Here is a 20,708-nt window from a genome sequence, read left to right on the forward strand (position 1 = left end):
TTTCTTGGCAAAGGTACTGGAATGGTTTGCCATTTTGATAGATTAGGAAGTGAGGCAAACCAGGCTCCCTATCTCTCTCTTTCCCTTCCTTCCTATCTTTCCTTTTCTCCCTCCCTTCCACTCTCTCTTCTCCTCTTCCCACCTCTCTCTCTCCCTCCTTCCATCCCTCTCTCTCCCTCTTTCCCTTTCTCTCTCTTCTCCCAATTGACCTACTCTCTAATATGTACTCTACAATCCAGAGACTCTGGCCCACTTTTCATAAACTTCCCAATCTGGAATTATGCTTCCTACCCTAAAGCATAGGCATGACATTATTTTTCATTTCTACTTAATTTCTGCCTGGTAGTGTCCTAGCATCTTTAAAACACAATCCTCTTTTTAATTGTGGGGTGGAGGTAGGGGGTGTGAGGGAGGTTGGGTAGACAGAAATTAAATTATTAAAAAAAATAAATCTTAAGAAAAAAACATAACATTTTACTGGACACCTTTCCTGTCTTATTGTTGTTTTGCTTGGCCAGAATCTTTTAAGCACCTCTTTCCTGTTCTAGAAGTTGTTGTTCAATACTACCACTTAGAGCCAGCATTTATATAGTGTATTTGAATTGATTACAAAAATCCTATTTGATTCTCACAACGTGGGCAGTAGGTTCTATTATTATCCCCATTAAATTAACAGTTGAGAAAACTGTCTGGGCTAAGATGAGTGAGTTGCCTTGATCATAATGTGGAGGCTTGTGGAGGTAGAAATTGAATTCAGATCTTTCTAATTCTTGATCTTAAGCATGGCTCTTTGCAATTCTTTTAGTTCCACACCGCATAGGGGATAAGCCTAAATTTTAACTGTCAGTTTCTGGGTCCTCCGTAATCTTGATTCCTTTTACCTGAGATTATTCCCAGTTTATCATATGTGTGCATATACATGCTTATTTGTACAAATGCAGTTGTTTTTGGCCCCATTAGACTGTGAGGTCCTTGAGGGCAGGAAATGCCTTTTACTTTTTTGTAAAAAGTTATGCCAAGTGCTCAAGCACAGTCCCTAGCTCGGAATGAATACTTAATAAATTCGAACTAATCGGCTTCCTGGAAGAATGGATAGGGATTGGAAAGGTAAAGAGCCAGTTTGAGGAAAAACCAAGATTCCGATTTCCCCATTTCCATCCTCCACACCCGGACTGGGGCTGAACCAGGTTGGTAACTCCAGAGCTACAAAAATTAGCTTTTTTGGACCCCTTTTAAAGGAACAGTCTATACTCTGGGCCTTCCGTTACATGCATTAGACTTTTACGTGCCTCTTCCTTAGACCACGAACTTCTTGCGTTCAGAAGCTTCGCAGTTCCAAAGTGGGCGATCAGTAAATGCACTTACAAGTTTTATAATCTTGGGCAAATCATTTAACTTCCGTCAGTCTCACCAACCTCATCTATAAAGTTGGGGATAATACTTCCTCCCGGGGTTATTAGGATAAAATACAACTTGCAAAGTGCTTTGTCAACTTCTAGCAATATCTAAATGCTAACGATTATTATATCCCATCACTCCAGGAGAGGCGGAAAATGTAACGTCTTTTTACAAAATCAGAATCCCCAGAAGGCAGTCCGGCTGACGGTGGATTTCAGACAAGGATGCACATTTTACCCACATCTGGGTCTGAACCGGATGACCAATGACATCGTCTTTTTTCCCCTCTGTAGCGCATGCGCCCCTTCCTCTATCCGCGGAAAAGGAGGGTTTGAAGAAGGGTTTGCGTCACGCAAAATAAATCCTTCCGCCTAGAGGACAAAAGAAAAAGAATCCCGAGGTTTTCCCTCCTTGCCTGCGCCAATTTCCCATCCTTGTCCTTTCTTCTAAACGCCATCAGTCAGTCAGTCGTGGGGGCTAAGTGCCTGAGAGGGAGGGAAAAGAGCCGACAGGCGGGTGTTCTCTAAGATCGTCGACGCGGATCCCTGCGCGGGGGCGTGGCGTGGCGGGCGCTCGGGGCGCTGCGCTTTTCTTCCCCCTTTCTCCCTCCCTTTTTCCCTCCCTCCTCCCCTCCCTCTGTCCCCAGCGGGTGGACGGACTCCGGCGCTTCGCTCTCGCCTCTGCTCGTCTTCCCTTTCCCCTCCCCCTCTCTCCTTCCCCCGCCCTCTCCCCGCCGAGGCACTTCCCCTCCCCCGCCGCCCTATGGCGAGAGGGAGCCCCCTGCCCAGCCCGGCAGGAGGAGCGGCACCGGCGGCCTTGGGCCGGGGGGCGCCATGGGCCTGAGTCGGTGACGGGCACGGACCGTTGGCCCCCGCGCGCCGGGCAGGATGAGGCGGTAGCGGAGCCCCGGATGCCCCCAGTCGCCAGCGTGAAGCCCACTGCTCTGCCGGGGAGGAGGAGGAGGAGGAGGAAGAGGAGACGGAGGAGAGGAAGGTGAGCCGCCCCCCTCTAAAGTATTCCCCACCATGTTACGGCCCCCCACGGATCATGCCCACAAACAGAATTACATGAGGACCCTTGAAAAGGAGGCGTCCAGAAACTTCCCCCTCTCCCCAGTCTGGTCCTGCCCCAGCTTAGAACCCCCTTTTTAGTGCCTTTCCTCGATAGGTTTTCTCGGACGCCTAAACGTCCGGGGCCCTTTTAGTCTAATAGCTGCGGTAAGGTTGGAGGATCCCGAACTAGCTGTTTGCTTTCAGGTTCCGGGGTTGATGGGGAGCTCCCCGAGGGCAGGGACTGCTGCTTGCCTTTGTTTTGTCTCCCCGACCCTCAGCTCTGGGCCTGGCACACGAGAAGCGCTAGGTCTGTTCTTGCTCTGGCCTTGAAAGGAAACCTAGGAATGCCCGAGTGCCGCTGTCCTGCCCACCCTGGCCGTAGTGGTCTTCGAGCTGCATGCAGCGGAACGGGGGTGGGGGCAGGTTGGTGAGTCTTCTTTGTTTGTGTGCCCAGTGCTCAGTTCGGAGCTTGGCACAGAAAGAGCGCTGGGTCAGTACTTGTGGTTAAAGGGAACAGGGGAATGCTGCTCGTGCCTTTCCTCTAGGAGGGTCTCAGCAAAGGCACCTAGCACAATTCCTGGCACAAAAGACGCCTCATGAATGCCTATGGATGTTTAATGGAAATATTTAAATGCTCCGAGATGATCCCCAACTTATCTTTGTATGTTGCCTCCCCCGTGGACGAAGTATACGATCTATCTTTGGCCTTCCTTTGTATCCTCCTGAGCACAGTGCCTAGCACAAAGTACGAACTGGACCATTGTTTGTCGATTTTGATGGGAACATCCTTTTCCTATAATCTCCAACTTATCTGGTTTAGATCTTATACTTAGGTAATTATTTCAGGGCTGCTTTCTTCCATTAAACCGAGAGCAGCGATTGTTTTGCTTTTCTTTGTATCGCTTGTTTAGTAGAGTCTTTGAAACAAAATAGGGCCTTGATCAATACTCTTCGACCTTAATGGGAACAGGTGAATGCTCATTCCTTCTCTCCTCAGTGATCTCCAATTTATGCCGTCCACATACTTAAATGTTTATAGTTGTTTGCATATTATCTGCTTTTATGCCATGAGTTTTTTAGAGCAGGGATTATTTTTTTAGGAGTCGATAGAGGAAGAGGCTTTTCTTTGTATGCTCAGCGCTTGGCACAAGCTCTTAAAATGAATTCTTCTTGACTGTCTTGACTGACATCTCCCCACATCCGTACTGTTTATCATCATAAAATGGTCAAAAACACACTACCAGCACATTTGGGAAATGATATTGCTTCACCGGCACAATTTTTTTTGTCACTGAGGAGCTTTGAATCCCTTGTGAATGAATGCTTATTGTGTACTTGGAACTGTAGACCACCTTTTGCGGGGGAGGGGGGGGGGAGGGAGTAGTGAAGAGCGATAAATTCTTGCCAGAGTACTTTGGTTTGACAACTAGGTCAGTTATACAGACTAGGCCTGGATTTCTTTGGTCAAGAAAGTCCCTCTATCTATGCAGGTTGGCTCTTTCTCTGCAATTTAATAAATAGTCTTAAAAGAGGGGTTCTCAGGCCAAAGTTTGTGAACTTCTTTCTTTTTTTAAAAATTTTGATAATGCTTCCAGTATAGTTGCTTTCCTTTGCAATACTATATGTTTTATATTGTGCATTTAAAAATTCTGGGGAGATCATAGGTTTTCTGGAGTGCCAAACAAGTCCTTGACAGAAAGAATTCCTGTCTTAAATAATTGTCTAGATCAGGACTTAAACTTTTTTATATTCCTCACCCCATTTTGCTTGAAAAATTTATATGACTGGAGGTACATAGATATAAAATAAATATACAAATCAAATATTTACTGATAATCATAATTTCAAGACCCTCAAATTCAGTTATGAGACCCTATATGGGATCGAGACCCACAGTTTAAGAAACTGAGGTTTAGAGTACTTGCAAAGTTCAGTGACTTGCCCAAAGTCACAGAGAAATGGGACTTAAAACACAGATTTTCTTGATGTCTAGGACAGTTTTTTTCACTGTCAGACTGCCTTTCTCATGACAACTGAAGGTATAATGAACAATAAAGCTTTAGAGAATTGAGAAGGAAAGAAGCAAAACAAGAAAACAAATACTAAGTGCTTACTATGTGCTAGATGACAAGGAAAAGGGAAAAGAAGAGTAGGTATAGAAAAGCCAAAACTAGTTTCTATTCCCATAGGGGAAATCTTAAAAATAAATAAAATGATAATATCTAGGATTATTAAGTCAATGGATAAACAAACATTTATATGAGAGGCTGCTTAGTGTAGTGAATGGATAATGAGCTGTCACCAGCAAGGTTTGGGATTAAATTTCACCTTTTAAACATATTGTGTGATTCTTTACTGGCCACTTAATTTCTTAGTGCTCTAGACAGCTCTGTAAGGCTATGTAAGATGCAGAGAAAGAAGTGATCTGCCTGACTACAATTTTTCTTTTTCAACTGGGAGTTCCTCATACTTGTGAGACCAAGATGTAATTCTTATCTTTCTTTCTCTTAAGGCTGTCCAAGGTATGCTTGAGGAGACAAATAAGAAATTAAAGAGCTTTTGTTGTGCTAGGGAAATGTTTGCAGATAGATAATTACAAGAAGGACATTATACATGAGAGGGAAAGGTTCTGAGGATCACAGATCGCCTTGGAAAAGACAAGTGAACTAGGGAGGTGAGATGTGTGACCTGGGAAACACCAAGTAAGATCTTTACTTAGAGCAAAGAATTTCAAGGGTAGAAACACATTTTAAGTGGCCTAAAGGCAGTGGGATATAGGAAAATATAGAAAGGGGAGGGAAGCTTGCCTTCTTGTTGGCTCTCTGTATAGACAGCCAGAGGATTTTTTTTTTTTTTTAAATCTGGCAAATCATCCTCCTTTCCACTTCCTTTTAAAGCCCTACTATTAACCAAAAAACAAACAAACAAACAAAAAACCCGCCAGTGTTGATTAAAGAGCACAAAGTGGTAGTAAAATTTTAAGTACATGTATTTAGTGTGAAATCATGCTTTTCCAATTTGTTAATGTTAAGGAGCAAAAAAAAATTAGGGGCAAAGATAAGGAAAAGGAAAAAGGTAGACTGCCCTTGACTTAATGAAAAGGTGATCAGCAATATAGGGGGTTTTAATACCTCAAGTTTTTTATATTTGAGATTTGGCTATGTTGATGCTTTGAAAACAGAAGTTCTTGAGAGTAGACCATTTGTTGATTAAGAGAGGAGCACCATTTATTGTTTATCTCCTTTCTTTGTTCATGCCTCTTGCACATTCTCCAATGCTGATCTTAGACATGTGGATTTCTTTTCTTTTCTTTTTTTTTTTTTTTTTTTTTTGCACATTGACAAAAATTAAAAATAGTCTTCATTATTCTCTTGGGTACAACATGTAAATAAATTACATGATGAGTTGAGGAGGGAAAGGGTCTTAATACCTAGGGAGAGATTCAGTTAAAGCTTCTAGCAGGGGGTGGCACTTAACTGAACCTTGAAGAAAACAGGTTTCCAAGAGGTGGAGCAGAAGTACATTCCAGACCTGGGGGAACAGAATGGCCTGTGCAAAGATTTGGAATGTGGTGGAGGGTGGCATGCTATGTATGGCTGGATCATGATGAGAGGGTGAGAAGGAAAATATGCAAAAATAGCTTGGAGTTCTCTTCCTTTATAGACTCTATTTGACTACTTGTTATGAATTTTTATATTAGCAAAGGTCTTTGAACTCAGTTTGTAAGGTCTTTCACAATTGACTTTGGGTGTTAGAATTCTATAGCCAGCAGGTACAGAACTAAAAGTGAAATCCTTTAAGCAAATTTAACTTCTAGGGAGGTAAGGTAGTGGGGAGTATGACTTTTAAAATTAAAAAAAAAATGGAGGAAGTTCCCTAATTATTCAAATTGGTGACATTATGGACAATTGGTTAGCCTTAGAAACTGTTTTCCCTCTGATTCTTAGCTATTTCTTTGGCTTGAGAGTCTTGAGAGAGGTTTTTCAAACCTACTAAATTTTGTTAAAATCTTTTAAAATGATATTTAAGGGGAAATTTGTAAGAGAACGTTCTTTAATTTAAGTAGTCTAAAAGTCTGTGACTTTTTGCTTACATTAGTGCTTCATATCATAAAACATCTATGGCATTGTTTTAAAATGGATTCTTTTTAAAAAAAAATTACTTTTTTTGTTTCTCATCCCCTTTTAAGACTGCATGTAGTATCTACTCACCTAGATACCCATTCTTGCAAGAATGTAAAATAAATCCGGCATTCATCAATGAATCATTGGAGTTATCTGATATGTCTACTTTCCCCACATCTTCCTGAGCTTATACTCAGTCACAGTTCCTGTCCTTTCTGCTTTCCAGACGAGCACATTTCTATCAAAACAGCATACATGCATGCATGCGCGTGCACGCACTCACACATGTTCAACCCAGCATTATACCCTCTTTACTTCCTGCTTACAACTTCAATGAGACTACATGTATCAGTGGGACGGGGAATCATCTTTTTATGCCACCTTATGGATAAATGAGTGTTCTAGTTTTCATTCTTTGGCCTTACACGAAAATAGAACCTATGTAAAAATCCAAAAAATTATCAGCTGGTTTTGGATGTGAACTTAGTATCTTGAACTGATCTAGTTACAGAGATGTTCCTCTGCCCCCAAACTAAAGAAAAGAAAACCAAAAACCTAAACCTTTGTAACAAATAAACCTTGTTAATAAGTAAAGCAAATGCACACCTTGGCCACATTTGAAAATGTATGTGTTATGTCTCTTTCTCGTATCACATAGGGAGGACTCAAACATCAAAATCATTTGATGCAACAATCTATTGAATAGAGCACTATAGAATTTTTGAAGCATCTGTCATTCATCTCAAAATTATATAGCTGTTAGGCTTTCTCATATAAGTAGTTAAGAATATCCAGTGGCAAACATTGTGAACCACTATGCAAATAGACATTATGCTTTTTGTATGCTTTTTTTTTCTTATAGACATCCTTGAACCTACAAGAAAAATACTTGTCTTTTACAACATAAACAAAGATTACTATAGCCAGGATATATTTATGGAACATGCATTTAATGTGTTGCCAGTGGTCTTGGAAATATTTTTCCTATATATGTGTTTCAGACAATTGCTCCCTGACATGAAATAATTCATTCTCATTGGTCAGGACCTTGTACTGAGTCAAAATGAAAAAAGAATTTGATTCAGTCAAGAAATATCATTGGAGATCCTCTATTTCAAGTTTTACAAAATCATCCAACCATATGTCATCTACCAAAATTACAGTAATGAAATAAATGGTACTATAATATCCTGGGGGGTGGAGAGAATATGTGTGTTCCTTGTGATTAATTTTGCTTAGTATACTTTAAGACAACACTATTGCCACAGGCTCTTTCCTTACTTTTAAATCTTCATTCCTTGTTTTTAAATCTTCACTCCTTCCTCCTACCCCTATTTGTCACTTTCCCTGAAAATTTTGGAGTTTTGCTTATTGATTACTGTAATTATGTTATTCCTTTCCTTCTTTTCTTCCTGATTAGTTAAGTAAATTTTTCTTTATCTCCTCTCCATCTTTTGTTAGTATTTTTTTGGGTAATTTTCTGAGTCTTTTTCTCAAGAAGAGACAACTTGCTTTATTTAATATTTTTATTTTCCCAGTTTTTTACATTTATTTTTAAAACTTTGAGTTCTAGATTCTTTCCCTTCCTCTTCCTCCTCCCTATGAAAAGGTGAGGTTACACAAAACATTTCTACAAGTTATGTTGCAAAAAACCCAAACCAAAACAACAAAAAAAATAGATTCCCCCCCAAAAAAAATCCTCCAGAAAGTTTTTTAAAAGTATGTTTCATAAGAGATTTTTTTTACCTTGTTTTCTTCATCAGTTGTCTTCCTATTCTGTAAATTTTTATTTGATTCATGATCTTTATTCTTATTTATTGCTTCTTTAATCTCTTTGTCAGCTTTATTGAATTATAGCTTCTAGGATACCTGTTTTGAGTTTTGTTTACTTGTTATTAGCCTTGTAGATCTTATTCCTTCCCTAATTTTTTTTTAATCTATTGGGCCTCATTCTTGAAATATCAATTTTTGCAGGAGGTAGAAAGGATAGAAGTATTGTACCATGGTAAAAAGTTCCCTTTGCTTCTATTCATTTAGTTCACTTATATCACTTGCCTTCCCATGATCATTTTTTTTTTCCATCTGCCATGGAATCTCTTCTATAGTTTTGTATCTTCTCACCTTTCCAGGTATCACTTGCCCATAGAAATTGAGAGTTCCTTTTTCCCCAAGACAGATTGTTGTCCATAGGGATATGATATCCATAGGGTCAACGTATGATTAGAAGAAGTGGTCTCTTTCTGCATTAAACTCAAACCCTTCCATTTTTCAGCTTAATTTACCTATAGGAATAGATGTTTATGAGATAAAGTCTGTGGTGTTTGGGGCCTGTTTCTTATATTGCTTCTATTTAAGTTCCCCTTTTTCGTTTTTGTCCCCTTACATATTTTTAGAAAGAAAGCTTTTAATGATTTTTTTTTTTAAACCCTGTAGGGTCTTGTCTTTCTAGAGTTTTTTTTTTCCCCCTCCTTTTTAATATTCTCCAAAGATGGAGATTATTTGTGCTTTCCTTAATTTTGTATTTACCTTCTTGTATTTTTGTTATCTCTGGGTTATTTACAATACAAAGAATCTGCACCTTTTTTTTTTTTTTTTAAAGTCAGAATGTCTCTTTTATAGAATATCCATATTTTTCATTGCCAATTAGGCTAAGATTTTCAGAAACTGTCATTTTAAGATGTTTCTTGAGCTCTTGCATTTTTTATGTTATTCCATTCCTTTCTGTGGTTTCTGGTGGGTGCAGAATAGTCTTGAATTTCCTTTACATTTGAAAGTAATTCTCTTGGCCTTTTGCAAATTTTATTTTTATTGGAATTATTAAATTTGCCAATTTTGTGTCTTGGAATTTGCAAAATAGATTTTTTTGTTTGTTTTTAGAGGTGATTTGTGGATTCTTCTAGTTGATGTTTTTTTTTTTATTCAGAAGTTCTGGGTAGGTTTTCTTGTATTATTTGTTGCATTATTATGTTGAGATTTGTTAATTTGTCATGTTCTTCAGTCGTTTGTTTCCTTTTAACTTCTTTCAGTAATTTCTTCCTTGGAATCATGTGGTACTGTCCTACTGTTGGTAATCTATAGATTATTTCTTTCATTAGGTGTTGTTTTCATTGTCTTAACAGTATTTATTTAGAGATATTTACAGTTGCTAATTGTCTTGGTGACTAGGGGAGTCTGAAACTGAAGGGTGGGACCCTGAAACTTTCTCTCTCAAGGAGAAAGTCTCCTTGAATTCTGGCCTCTGTAAAAGACCCCACCCGAGGGAAACAGGACAAATAGCTTCTTTCTGTTATCTAGTGGGGCTAGTTGAGTCTGGAGTTGGAGATTCTAACTCCATTGAATTGGAGATTAGTAGAGAAACACTCATTCAATTCCAATATTTTCTCTGATTCCAGCTCAAACTATACCCAGCCCCCATCAAGAACTGCTAGCCTAGGCTTCTATTATAAAATAAGCCAACGTGGGGCTCCGTCCTTGCAGAGGACCTAACATGCCAAGGAACCTTTGTCTCCCTGGCATAGCAGCAACCCTCTGCCTACTGAAATGATATTCTCTTTCATTGTTAGCCTCTTTTTATCTTTCTCACCTATTTCCCTAACAAGACTTTATACATAACTTTGTTGGGATTTCTCTGCTAGAAACTTTACTTCTCTGCCAGAACTCCTCCACTAAAAACTTTATTTCTCTATCAGTTCCTTGCCACCAAGGAATTCAGTCTTTCTATTCATGCATAGCAAAGGCTGACTTCCCAATGTCAATAATAAGCTTTTTTTTTTTTTTTATCAGTCTAGCTTTTCCTTTTTGTAAATTCCTTTATGAAGGACCTCTGCGCTGCCAGAAGGGGTTCCCAAAACTCCCTACTCTGTGCCGAACCTAGGGGGAATCTAGGGGATCCAAACTTCATTTGGTTCCCTGAACCCCGAACCTGCCACTAACTTCATCATTTAACTCCCTGACAACCAGGAATCCTAACCTCATCATTGGTAACTATCTTCTCTTTTGTTTTAATATGTTCCCGTTGACTTACCTGCTTGTGCCCCAGGTTTTTAGCATGTGTTGTTGTCCTCCCAAGATCTTCAGTATTTTTAGGCTTTTTTCCTTATATACCTGTACTGCTCACTTTCTAACTCCTCCTATAGTAGCAGGTCTCCCAGATGCTAGTTATTGGATCCTTTACTCAGCTTCCTTCCACATTAGTGAATTAGTTTTTCACTGTTCTTAATCTCTGCCCCAAGTGACACCTAGGGGTACCGAAGTGACCCACATTGGATACTAATGCCATTTTTTTTCAGGCCTAGTATAGTCCAGCATGCTGGCTGGCAATCCTGCCTCAATCCCATCTTTAGTTCTTTGACTAACTGCTGCTACCTCTCAGGTTGCCCATTCAATCTCTAATACCACCTTCTCAGGGCACAGATAAAGTCTACTGTTTGTTGGGATGAGGATTGGGGCTGGCTGTGTTACAGAGACTGCAGCAGCCACAGTAGGAAGTTGCAGAATAGAGCATAGCCTTATGAGTCTGCTTTTGTGCCCTGCCATCCTTGGGAGCTAGTGAGAGTGGGTATTGATGCTAATTCTTTAAGCTGTTACCTTGTTAGGCTTCTTGGTTTCTTGGCTTTTGGAGTTATTCCTCTTAGAGAGTTTTTAAGAATGTTTCATCTTATTGCTCATGTGACATGTCTCTGTGAGTATATTTTTACATGGAACCAAAATATCATCTTTTTCTCTCTCCAGTTTGACCATATTTAGATTCCTTGCCTTGAATTTTGCAGACCAGTTGCTTAGAAATCAGGTTTCCAGGAGCCAATGTGAAATGAACTAGTTGTTGGAATATTGGAGGTAATCTTTTAAAAGGAATCCCAAATTAATTAAATGCCATCTTTATAAGCAATGAACTACTACAAGAAATAGTAGTAATGAACTGTGTCCTGACTGTGCCACTAGCTAGTTGTATGTTTTTGGGCAAGCCATGCTAGGTTGCATTTTTTTCTCTGTAAAAGGAATATCTCTGAAGTTTAAAAATGTTTTAAATATAACTTTGTAAGCATGATTTTATGAAGAAAGATATGCTTGTTGACTGACTGACAATCCTATAAATAGAGGATAGGTTCCAGAAACTCTTGTGAATAGAAATTGGTATCTTCTTTATATTTTTATTCCTATTACTCAGCTTGCTTGGTACAGTAGGCATTTAATAAATGCTTAGTTTCTCAATACGGTTTTCCCTCTCATCTTAGTTATTTTGGTCATATCATTTGGTCGCATTGACTTATTGAATGCGACACTTTATTTTTAGCTGTAGGCAGATTTATATGATATAAGCAGTCCTTTTAATATCACAACAACTTTCGGAGGTGGGTATTCTGATTATGTCCATTTTTTAAGGAAACTGAGCCAAGCACAGGGTTCAGAACTTGGTCAGAGTCACACAGCTAGTAAGTAAGTGTTTTAGACAGAACTTTAAACAGGATTTGACTTCAGTCCTGGCCTTCTTTCTCTTAAGCTTGGAGAAACAAGTTTCTCATCTGGGAATTTTCAGTGCCCATGAAATTGTAGATTTTGTCCTCCTCTTCTACCTTCTTCCCCCTCTTCCAAGTGGTTAAAAAAAGTTCAAATAATTACGTATGCTTGTTTTTGAGTTATTTCAGAGAGAGAGAGAGAGAGAGAGAGTGTGTGTGTGTGTGTGTGTGTGTGTGTGTGTGTGTGTGTGTGTGTTTTCACTGAAGCAATTGGGGTTAAATGACTTGCCTAGGGTCACACAGCTAGGAAATATTGTGTCTGAGGCCAGATTTGAACTTAGGTCCTCCTGACTTCAGGGCTGGTGCTCTATCCACTGTGCCACCTAGCTGCCCCAATTTTTTCAGTGTTTAAAAAGTTTTGGGTTTAAAGGAAAGGAAACCATATTATCCTTAACAGTGAATACATTGATAAAAATTACGGTTTTCATTTCCCTCAAAAGGGATGAGTCCTCATATTTTGGAGAACTCTAGCTTAATGGGAGTTTCCAGAAGTAAACCCCTCAGTTAGTCATCTAAAGAATTTTTCCACAAATAGTGGCGTTCTTACCAATTCTCAGATAAGTTTATTTAGATTTTGAATCTTTTTTTATATGATTTATCTCTCTTTTAGTTTCAACTTTACTAGTCTTGGTTTGTTATGGTTACTGATAAAGTCCCTGAATTGATATAGTCACTCTAATACCATAACAATTGGAGTTTCTTGATATTTGATTTTTTGGTGAACCAAAAAGCAATTACTAAGTATTAAGAGCCAGGAATGCAAAGAGGAAAGTAATCACTTTTTGTTCTCAGGAGCTCCAGATGTTTCAGCTGCAGTGGACAGCAAGAGACAGACAGGAATTCATATTCTTTAGAATTATTTTCCTTAATAAAGCCACATTTGTTTTTGATATTGATGCTTTTTTGATGGAGGACTTAAGAAAATTTTGTTTTCTGGAACTAAGTAACTGGGACTGTTGAAAAGGCAGTTTTTCAAGACTTGTCTTGCAAAGGTTGCTTCCCTGACTGATGGTTTTAGAAGCAATTTGGAAACAGGAACAATAGGTAGTTTAGGGATACTGTGTTAAGGGAAACTATCCGATTCAGCAACTGAAACTGCCAAAGTATGGATTTGGCATACTTTTCTATTGAGAAGAATAAAGCTTGCCTCTATAATTAGGTCTCTGGAAGCAATATTGATCACTGTACTTGTTTTTTGACTTTGGCTTTTTATGTTGTCTTTACCTACAATAATATAATATTCTGATTTGACTAATTTGCTCTTTAGTTCATGAAAGTCTTTCCCAGATTCTGTGAATTCTTTGTATTTGCCTAGAAGTAGTATTCATTAACATAACTTTTATCATGTCATTACAAATAAATCATTTTTCAGAACAATTTGGATTAATTTCCATTTGTCCCAGAAATGTACTCATTCATCTGTTTTCTTGTAACTCCTTTAACATTAACCATTCCCGTCTTTCATCTTTGAAAATTAGATGGGTGTGAAATGATATTGCAGTTTTTTAACATTGTATTTCTTACACATGCTATGTTCACTTTTTTCTTTTGTTTTTTTTTCCTCTCATTGTTTTTCTCTTTCTTCTGATTTTTCTTTCCCAATATGATTCATAAGAAAATGTGTTTTTAAAAAGTGAATGTACATGTATAACAAGAAAAAAAATTGTAATAAAAAATTGCATTCCTCAAAAATATTTAAATAAATTCTTATTGATATCTTTTCATATCATCAAAATTTATTGCAATATATCTCCTGCATATTTTTCATATGTTTTTTTATTCAAGATATTTGGACTATTTTGCTCAGCTTTTACTATTGTGATGACTATCTAGGATTCCAGAGGATTGATGATGCTACTTCTCTCCTCATAGAGAAGGAAGAACTTGGAATACAGAATGAGACATTTTTTGGACATGTCCAGTGTGGAAATTTGTTTTGATTTACTATACATGTTTGTAATGGTTTTATTTTTCTCATGTTTTCAATTAGGAGAGGGTGGAGGGAGAAGGCAGACCTTGACTGATTGAAACAATTAAAAAAAAACAAACACTTCATCTCCCCATTGATCACTTGGCCATTAGGGAACTTTTATCAGAGTTGCTTGATACAAAGATTTTTTTTTTCCCTCAGTTGCTAGCTGCTTTTGTAATTATCACAATTTTATCCTCCCCAACTTAATTTTATATTATGGAAATTGTTGTTTTTTCTGTAATATATATTTCTTGTCTGGTGAAATATTTTATTCATTTTGCATTTATTTTAATAGGATTTCCCTATTTGCTTTTGTGTTTTTTATTTTTTTAGTATTGTACAGAAATGCTGTAACTTCCTTCCTTACTCCTGTCCCCTGTATCATCTGAATAATTTTTCTTCTCAAACAGTTGCTGTGAATGCAGGTTATATATTTTGGCAGTGTTTGCCAATTCCTTCTTTGGGTAGTCTGGCACTATGCCAGTGAATGAAGTCACTATGAAATATATAATAATGTTATAATATCCATAAAGTAAAGCCTTTTGTAAATTAGAAAATGTCATCACCCTACATTTTTAGAAAATGTTACAATTTTACTTGTCACTTACAGGTTAGAAATTAATGTATGTTTTCTCTTTTTTACCTTATTTAAAACTATATTTAGTTATTTTAAAAGATTTTTGACATTTTTTTGTTTTTAATATGTAAATTTGTTCCTGTATCCCTCTCCTTCCTGCATCTCAGAGAGCCATCCTTTATAACTGTTAAGAAACAAAACCTTACTAAGTAAGAACTCCAGATGAATGTAGGAAAGATTTATTTTACAATCTTGAAAGAAGGGGTGCCTAGGTGAATAGACACACCTTTGGGACTCCAAAGGCACCATTTTATTTCCTATTCTGAAGCATAGGTCCCTTCCCTGATTCCCCTTTAATTGGATGTTAGGCCACATGAATTTCCACTCCTCCTTACATAGCCAATCCCTAGTCCCAAGGAATTTAACATTTTAGAAAGGGAACTAACAATGGAGGGCTTGGAACAAAGAACAAAAGATTCTTTTCAAATCTCAGGCCACTGTCCCTGACCACAAAAGTCAGTCCTTGCCCCCAAGGAGCTTACATTCTTTTGGAGAAAGATAAACTTCACCCTTAATTATTCCTTGATGTCCTTATGGTTTTCTAATTTAAGTTTCATTTCTCCAATTTGATTTTCATAACTGTGGAAAGAAAACTTCATCCATTCTCACAATAACAAAGAATTATTTTTATTTTTTAATAATAGCTTTTTATTTTCAAAATACATGTAAAGATAGTTTTCAACATTTACCTTGCAAAAACTTGTGTTCCAAAATTTTCTCCTTCCTTTCCATATATCCCCCCCCCCCTAGACAGTAAGTAATCCAAAAATAGGTTAAACATAGCATTTCTTCTAAACATATTTCCATATTTATCATGCTGCACAAGAAAAATCAGATCAAAAAGGAAAAAGACGAGGAAAAAAAAAAGCAAATAAGCAAACAATAAAAAAGGTGAAAATACTATGTTATGATCTACATTCAGTCCCTAGAGTACTCTTTCTGGATGTAGATGACTCTCTCCATCACAAGTCTATTGGAATTGGCCTGAATCATCTCACTGTATAACAGGTAATTTAAAAAAGAAAGAGAAATTCAGCAAAATTCGTCAGGGTATTGAGGAAAAAAATGTTAGTACCTGATCTCTATGAAGGAGTGAGGAAAGATGTCTTCTCCTTTGGGGATGCTCCTTTTTCTTTATAATTCACAGCATTCATTTTTGATTGTTATAGGTTTATTTTTTGCATTTACATAGTTGTGATCATTGTGTCTGATTGCTTACTTCATTTGAATTAGTCCACATAAATCTTTCCATCACTCTCTGAATTGATCTTGTTCATTATTTCTTGTGGCACAGTATTTTTTCATCACTTATGAATCACAATTTATTTAGCTATTTCTCAGTTGATGGGTTCTGTTTTGTTCCTAATTCTTTGCTCCTACAAAAAATTTCTGCTATGAAAATTTGGTGAACTTGAGACTTTTCTGTCTTTGACTTTTTTGGGTGTCTGGGTCTAAGAACATGGACAAGTTCCAAATAACTTTTGAGTATTGTTGGACTGATTGGTTTCGAACTTCACCAGCAATATATTAATATGTTAGTTTTTCTTCAGCTTCTAACACTTTATTATTCTCATCTTTTGTCGTCTTTGCCAGATTGCTAGGTATGAGGTAAAGCCTAAAGTGTTTATTTATGCATTTATCATATTTAATTAGTGGTTCAGAGCTATGTAAAAAAAATGGTTATTAATAGTTTATAATTCTTTTGAGGCCTTTTCATATCCTGTGGCTATTTATCCTTTTGGGAATTACTCTTTTATATATTTGTAAATTCTATTTATCCACTTGGAAATGATTCTTTTATATATGTGTAAATTCCTTATATGTAAAACTTGTGATTATTTCTGCTTTGCAGTAGTTCACATAAAAGATAATCAGGGCTTAGAGAGCAAAAGAGAGATTTTATAAAGAAGTTAAAAAATGTGGAGGGATCTTGTTAAAATTTTTCATTTAGTTTCTTAAATCTGTGAAGCTACAAAATACCCTACTTATACATATTCATTATTACAATTCTAAATTCTTTATATTGAAAACTGATGAGAAACTGATCCTAGTGATGATTTGCTACTATATGCTTCAAAAACCTTGACCACAAGTCTATATCATATAGGTGTTGCAAAAGTCTTAGTTCAGTTTTCAGCTTTAAAAAATTAGAATATAGTTTTTAGGACTTTTGTTGCATTATAGAACAATTTGGGGAATACTACCAGAAATGGGAGGAGATTTGGTTTAATTGTTAATATTTGGATTTAAACTAGTTAAACCTATTTCTTTTTAAAAATAGCTCAATTTAAGAATGTAGTTAATTTCTTTTTGGGGGATGAGGATCTGTGATTTAATTGGTATGAGGAATACCTGGTTAGAAAACTTTATACCAGTGCAGGTACATATTTCTATAATTTGTAGATTTATAGTTTCCTGGAGCATTGAGAGGATTTAGTTAAATTGCCAGATTCACACAAACTGAATATTTCCAGAAGCAAGACTTGTACTCAGGTCTTTCTGATTCTGAGTAAAATTATATACTGTGGCGTACTACCCCCTTGTTTTCCATATAAAATGAAAATCGTGAACCTTTTGAGTTGTATTAGTAGATTTTACATTTCAATCTCTTTTAGTTGATAAATCTATAAAAATTTATATGTGGCACTAAAAAACAAAATTTTAATGCATCTAGAAAAATCCTTTTGTGTTACTTGTATCTTATGATATATATCATTTTTGTTATTATTTTGATGAGTCATATCTGACAGTGGTTTGCTATTTCTCCAGCTTTTTTTTACAGATGAGAAAACAGATAAATAGAGTTAAGTAAGACTTGTCCAGGGTCATAAAACTAGCAAATGTCTGAGGCTAGATTTGAACGCAGGTTCTCTTGACTCCTGCGTTGGCATGCTATCCACATGTCACTTCCATCTGACCATGTATCCTTTCACAGATTTCCAAATCAAGATATATTTTATCTGAGTGAAGTCAGGTGAAGGCAAGGAAGTCACACATCAATTGTGATGAACCTAATTCTCCTCTCCCATTTCCCAAATGTTTTTTAAAAACAACCAAGCCAGCAGTAGCAGTAGCAGCAGCAGCAGCAGCAGCAAACAAGTGTAACAGGTACATAGTTGGTTAAACAAAATAGATTCCTACCTTTGCCATGCATGAAAATGTATTTCTAGTTCTTGAATTATATCCTCTCTCTTAGGAAATGTGGGTGCAGTATTTCCTATTGATACTTAGTTATGGATGTTCATTGCATCAATCAGCATTCCTAAGATTTTCAAAGTTTATTTAGGTTTTCTCTGGTTTTTCTAAAACTGTCCTTTTTGTCATTTCTTATTATACAACAATACTACATTATGTTAATAAAGCATAATTTGTTTAGCACTTCCATTTGTTGATTCACAATCCTTTAGTTTCTAATTCTGGGCTACTATAAAAAGATCACCTCTAAATATTTTAATACATGTATTTTCCCCCTCAAATTTCTGGTAGAGGTATTGCTGAGTTTAAAGAGTATTCATAGTTCCATCATTTTGGGGGCATGGTTCCAAATTGCCTTTTTTTTTTTTTTTTTTTTTTTTAAACTAAGGCTGTTGGGGTTAAATGACTTGCCCAGGGTCACACAGCTGGGAAGTGTTAAATTGAACTCAAGTCCTCCTGACTTCAGGGCTGGTCTTCTATCCACTGCACCATCTAGCTGCCCCTCCAAATTGCTTTGCAGAATGACTGGAACAATTCACAATTCCAACAATTATCCTGGTGTGAGGCCTGCCAGGTTTGAGGTCTACCTTTAGAGTTTTTTGAATTTGCATTTCTCTAATTACTAATGATTTACATAGTTTAAAAAAAAAATTGGTTGTCACTATTCATCACCCCCTCATTAAAAAAAAAAAAAAAGAATGGGGAAACCTTGTCACAAATAGGTAGAATAAAGCAAAACATCCCTAAAGTGAGTATGTCTAAAAATGTATGTTTCCTGTACCTTTAGTCTCATTTGTCTTCTGGAATTGAGGCAGATTTTGGTAGTGTTAATGGCCTTTCACATCTCATCTTCTTAAAGAAGGGAGATGGATGAGGGTAGTGTGAGAGTGTGTGCTCAGCACCAAAGCTCTGGGGTTTATGAAGTTTGAATCTTCTTCCCTTCTTCTTTTTATTTGCTAGAGCCCAATTACAGGTTTGGATCCTTCCTTATAACCTCCTCCCCTCCAAGAATTATCCTGAGTGGTTAAGTTTGTTTTGCTTAAGAGTGATCCTTTTCTAAATCTACCTGACTACTTATACTCCTTTTTCCCCTTTCCCTCTTTTGTTACTCTGCTGGGTAGAATATAGGTAGTTTCCAACTAATTGTGAATAAAGAATCTGTCAAATTGGTCATATTACTCAAATTCACACTATTCAAAATTATAATAATTATATGCTAAACCAAGATAATTGGTTTCTCTTCAGTGGAAATTTGAAAAAAATATGGTTTAATTAGTTTATTAACATAATAGCTAAAGTTAAGAAAAAATGTGTTTGAGTCAACTTTATTACAAATAAGAGTAAGAATAGTTAAAATAATTTTAAAACTTTCTAAATATTATTTATAATGGAATATTTTTGTTACTATCATATTTTAGCAGCAAAGACTACATTTCCTCTTTTTCTTTAACTATTCATATATACATTGGTAGTAGGCAATGAGAGCATCTTCATCTCTGCAAATTGGCCTGGTCTTCTCGCAGAACCAATTGTAGTTCCATGATGTAGGACATTACCTGAAGTCAGTAATGCTTAACTGTGATATTGTTGGTCCTTGTGATATTTTTAAACAGCTGTCTAAAATAACTTGAAAACTAGTCTTTGAAAACAGCATTAGTCACCCGTTTTTCTTATTTGACTTCCTCAAAACTGGAAATGATCAATGCTTATAGTCTCTCAAAAACAGAATACTGATAGTTTTAATTAAAATTCTCTTCTTTATTAAAAATGTTAGGTGATCCTTAGACACTTTAACTCACGTTGAGGTCTTTAGAAATTATAATATCCTTTTCCCAGAATAAAATTTAAAATTAATCATCCAAATTATAAAGAAATTTGCATTTTTTCCACAACACATTACCATATTTAACTACTGGATCTTTACTTGCATCAGCCACCTCTTCGGTAATTTAAACATTATTTAGTAGAATTCTGTTTTAAATGTGACCAAACCAACAACCAAGGCTGGAAGTAAAAAGTTTTGCAATCTATATCATTTCCCCTTTTCTCTCACTGCCTTAATTTTGAAGCTTTGATATGGCTGTTCTACTAAGAGGAATGAATTTTTTTTTTTTATGATACCCTACCTATATTTTATTTTAATTTTTTATAATAGTTTTTTATTTTTCAAAATACATGCAAATATATTTCACCCTTACAAAAACGTATATTCCTAGTATTTCTCCCCTCCCCCTTCCTTCCTCAATTACAGCAAGTAATCCAATACAAGTCGCACATGTGTAGTTCTTCTAAACATATTTCTACATTTGTCATGCTGCACAAGAAAAATCAGTGCAAAAGGGGAAAAGAAAAAGAAAAAAAGCAATCAAATAATAACAGAAAAAGGTGAAAATACTATGTTGTGGTTCACAGTCAATCCCCATAGTCTTCTCTCTGAGTGGAGATGGCACTCTCCATCACTAGTCCTTTAGAATTAGTCTGAATCACCTCATTGTTGAAAAGAGCCATGCCGTTTGCCATGTACAGTGTTTTCTTGGTTCTACTCAATTCACTTAGCATCAGTTCATATAAAGTCTCTCCAGACCTCTCTGAAATCATTCTCCTGATCATTTCTTATAGAACAATAACATTCCAGAACATTCATATGCCATTTATTTAGCCATTCTCCAACTGAGGGGCATCCACTCAATTTCCAATTTCTAGCCACTACAAAAAGTACATTTTTGCACATGTGGGTCCCTTTCCCTCCTTTAAGATCTCTTTGGGATATAAGCCCAGTAGCAACACTGCTAAATCAAAGGGTATGCACAGTTT

At 36.6% G+C, this 20,708-nt stretch overlaps 1 protein-coding gene across 1 annotated transcript in view; it reads left to right on the forward strand.

Moving 5' to 3' along the window:
* The first annotated feature begins 1,922 nt into the window (after window positions 1–1,922).
* The window catches only part of CCNI (cyclin I), a 45,709-nt gene continuing 26,923 nt past the window's right edge, over window positions 1,923–20,708 (forward strand). The window contains exon 1 of the mRNA XM_051964378.1: window positions 1,923–2,391. The gene's annotated coding sequence lies outside the window, so the exon portion shown is untranslated. The remainder of the gene's footprint in view (window positions 2,392–20,708) is intronic.

This window comes from Antechinus flavipes, chromosome 6 (genome assembly GCF_016432865.1).
Source record: "Antechinus flavipes isolate AdamAnt ecotype Samford, QLD, Australia chromosome 6, AdamAnt_v2, whole genome shotgun sequence".
NCBI lineage: Eukaryota > Metazoa > Chordata > Mammalia > Dasyuromorphia > Dasyuridae > Antechinus > Antechinus flavipes.